The sequence below is a fragment of the Phascolarctos cinereus genome, unplaced genomic scaffold (genome assembly GCF_003287225.1).
Source record: "Phascolarctos cinereus isolate Bilbo 61053 unplaced genomic scaffold, phaCin_HiC Scaffold_2;HRSCAF=192, whole genome shotgun sequence".
Classification (NCBI taxonomy): Eukaryota; Metazoa; Chordata; class Mammalia; order Diprotodontia; family Phascolarctidae; genus Phascolarctos; species Phascolarctos cinereus.
Window position 1 is genome coordinate 234,440,453 of NW_027555625.1, and position 4,144 is coordinate 234,444,596.

The following is a 4,144-nucleotide window of genomic DNA, read 5'->3' on the forward strand; positions in this document are numbered from 1 at the left end:
CATGTGAAGAATTAATGCTGTTTCTATGAGAAATTCAGTATTGGAGCTGGGATTCTAGGAACTTAGTCAACATTTATTAAGTACCTCCTATGTGTAGTATAACCACAGAATTTTGTACACAGGCACTTAGCAACACTTGTTGAATTCTAATAGTTTGGCAGGGACTTCAAGCACTGTCCAGTCCTACCATTTTACAGATGAGGAAACCAAAGGCCAGAGAAAGGAAGTGACATGATCATGCCTACACAGCTAGCACCTGGATTTGGAATCATTCCTACTGGCTCTAGATGCCATTCTGTGTCATAGAGCACTCAATTTGGAACCAGAAGACTGGAGTGATTTTGTTTTGTTTTGGGGGAAATTAGACTTGGACAAATTTTGATTTCTCTTCAGATTTCTATGACTCTCTGAAATACAGATTAAGTGTTTCATCTGGAAAACAAGCTGTATTTTTTCCAGTGGGGGTGGGGGAAAACTTTGACTTTACTACTAAACAGATCTCTAATCTAAAATGTAATACTCTCAACCAAATCTGAAAACAAAAGAGAATGTTGTCCAGTGGTCTTGCTGTTACTTCACACTGCCATCTTTTTCAGAAATATTAAGCTCTAGACAGATTATAAAGTTGTCGCTCCATTAAATTCCAAAATAGTGAAAACAAATGACCCATCTCCAAGAGTGTCATATTTCTAGAGGTTGGTGTGATTAGGAATCGCCCTTAAATCTGTATGCTCCATTAAGCTCAGTTCAGAATAGTTCCAAGCTTTGAGAGACAATTAATATCTCACAGGCAACAACATTCTTGAATAGGTGGCCAGGATTTCAGTTACACCTGAGCAGAAAATAATACTTTCTAGTGCTTGGTTGAAATGCTCATTCAAAAGTGAGTGGGGGCGGGGAATGGGGGGGAGGTGTCATTAAAAACTGAGGATTATTTGAATTAGTTGCAACAGATAAATGCATGTGTTTAAATTTTCTGGAGCTGGGGATTAGGGGAGAAGAGAAAAGAAAGAGGGAGGGCTTGGGAGTGAAAGGTCTGTATGATTTTTTCAGGGTTTTGAATACATAAATAACAATGTTCCTGTAAGAAGGACAGAAGCTTTAGGGTTAACCTTTTTGCACATTTGTGAATAACCTATTGACCCAGGAAAAGATCTTCTGTTGTTGGCTGCCTGCATCAATCATTTCTATAGGAAACATAAACACTTTGCCATCTCGTTTGAAATAAAAACTAGAACAAAAACCTAACCTAAAAAAAAAAGATTTTATTTTCCAAGACTTTGTTGGATGAGATATTAAAAGATGGATTTTTAAAATAAATGTTAATTTCTCTTATTTTTATACCACCTACATTTCTTACCTCGGGGAGAGGTGCTTTGTCATTGCTTATAACAAAGAATAAAGTGTTCAGCAAAAGTAACTGACACATTGAAAAAGTTTGCCATTAATTATGTGCAGCCTTCTTCACCCATAGTCTCCCATTTCTGTAAATGATGGTTGGAGGTGCCTAAAAGATGTGTTCTTGTCTAGAAACTCAGTACTACAGACATTTAAAACAGTCATGTTTTGTTTGGTATGCGGCCACTTGGAGTATTCTTGAATTTTGGGAATTGTATAGGATTTGCTGGAACTGGTGTGTGATTCCCTCCAAAGTCCCTGGAGAGCAAAAATTCACTTGGGAGTTGGGGAAGAGCAAGATCTACTCTATTTCCTGGATAAATGTTATATAATAAATCTGTAATCATTGATGCAAAAAGAGTGTTTATGATAGTCATAAAATTAGTCCTTCCCTTTGGAATTCAGATAGCATAGCAACGTACATGACTGGAGTTGGCCGAGGGGGAGGGGAAAGAGGAGGGGTGGAGGCGACGTTTTTCCCTCTTAGGATTTGTCTTTCCCACTGACTGTCTTCCTCATCAGTGGGGTGTGAGGGTCTGTGTGCAACAAAATGGAATGGGAGATTGAGGAGAAACATCAGGGTCATTAATAATGCCTAATAAAGTTATATTGGTCCATTCAAATTATCAAATTATGATTTTAAAGACATTCAAAAAATCATTTGCATGAGCACTGTTATAATTATTAAAAAGAAAATCTCATTGCTTGTAGCTTTCTTCTTGAAGACTAGCATTTTAATAGAATCATATTTTCTTTTAAAAAACCAGTCTTTCCTTATAAAATGAATTCCTGCTTCTCTAATATTGCTGGTCATATATGCCCTATTGTTTGCTATAACTCTTAACATATCAACCTCCAGGGACTTAGGTTTAATGGTCATATTTTTTAAAATGTGGAGAGAAAGCTGGCCTTGAAGCCACAAAGATGTGTGTCTAAGTCCTGGCTCTTGACACACACTGGCTACAATGTCTGGAACATAATAGGTCTTTAATAGATGGTCACTTTTGTGACCCTAATTGAAGAAAAAGTGTCAGTCTGTGCTGGTGGAGGGAGTTTCTTCATCTGGAAGTTCTCTCTACTAAAAAAAAATCATAATCTCTCTTCCTTCCCAGATTTCTGCTGTTGTCCCTTATAGTGCAGCCAGGGAAATGGTGATTATGAAAGTACTAAAGATTGGTAAGAAACTTTATGAGGGTAAAACAAAAGAAGTCTATGAATTATTGGATAGTCTTTGGGAAAGTCCTGGTCCCAAAGTCCAGATGACAGCAAGCAATATAGGTAGAAAAAAATCACCTGGAAGAAAAAAGCTGTAATCTCAAACAAAATTACCAGTTATATTTTCAGGTTGTTACAGGAAGCAAGTATCAAAACTACTTTTTCAAAACATGTGATGAGACAGCTTTCATTACATCTTAAAGTGAAACGATTCCAATTAAATGGGTATGTAGAAGAATTACAATTGATTCTTTTCTCAAAAGAAATCCTGGTGACAAAGAAGGATTCTGTCCACCTAAAGTTGTTTCTCAAGGACGATGCCAGAAATGATTCACAGTGGTCTCGAGAACAGCTTATTGCTACAAAATGGTTCTTTGTTGGGCAGCATAGATTGGATTAAAGTAGAAATTATGAATCATTCCACACATGCTATTTTTGAAATACTGGAAAAATCCTGGTTACCTGAGAACTGTACATTAGTTGACCTGAGGATTACATTTGGTGTTGATGAAATAACAAAAGAAATTGTTCTTATCAATGTTACTGATGGTTATTCCTGGTGGCTTTGGCCATCTGGTGATCCAACCCAACAGAAAGACAAATAGTCATGTTGGGACCTCAAGGAAGGCCTCCAGAAGGTAAAGAAAAGCTGAATGGGTTGCTGACAGAGTAGAATTTCTTCAAAAAGTGTGAAGTCGTTGTGGGATTGATGGGCTCAACTTCTGATTTTGGTCATTGTGAGAAAATTAAGAAGGGCTTGTAGCATTCCCTGTGATCTTTGAGTTACACCTGCCCATAAAGCACCAGATGAAACTCTAAAGATTAAAGCAGAGTATGACAGGGATGGTGTTCCTAGTTAATTTGTGGCAGTGGTTGGCAGAAGCAATGGTTTGGACCAGTGACGTCCAGTAACACTGCATATCCAAAAATCAACTACCCCCCTCTTACACCTAATTGGGGAGCTTAGAATGTGGTCCTCACTTCAAAAGCCTAGTGGTTTTAGCTGTTCAACTGTACTTAACACTTGAGGGAGCCGCTCAACTTGTGGCCCAAATATTTGGATTAAATAACTATGTGGTACAGACTACACTTTGAACAAACATGTTAAGCCCATAAGTTTCCTTAAAGCAGGCAGATAAGAAAATGAGAATTTGGTTTCTAAGATGAATGCCGTGCAGTTCGAAAAGTAGAGAACAAAAAGATTCTAATTTAGCTTGCAAAGGACACTGCAGATCAGGCAAGAGAAAAGATGATTGTAAACAAATAATAGAAAAATGCTAATAACATTTCTTGGAGTTAAAAAAAAGAAATCACAAATGTACTTCCTATACTCGGGTTTTTTTTTTAAGTGTATATTCCTTCTCTTCCTTCATTAATGCCAATAAATGGCTAGAAATCATGGATTTTACTGACAGACTGTCACGGGTAAGTATTAAAGGGGTTTTACTTAGATGACTTCATTGCCAATGATTGTATATAATAAAATTTCCATTTCATTTCAATTTGTTTTCAAAGAAACCGAACACTAAAT

The 4,144-nt window shown here is 37.0% G+C and overlaps 1 pseudogene; it reads left to right on the forward strand.

The window, feature by feature from the left end:
- The first annotated feature begins 2,546 nt into the window (after positions 1–2,546).
- LOC110206713 (bifunctional phosphoribosylaminoimidazole carboxylase/phosphoribosylaminoimidazole succinocarboxamide synthetase pseudogene) lies at positions 2,547–3,780 on the forward strand (annotated as a pseudogene).
- Positions 3,781–4,144: the final 364 nt, after the last annotated feature.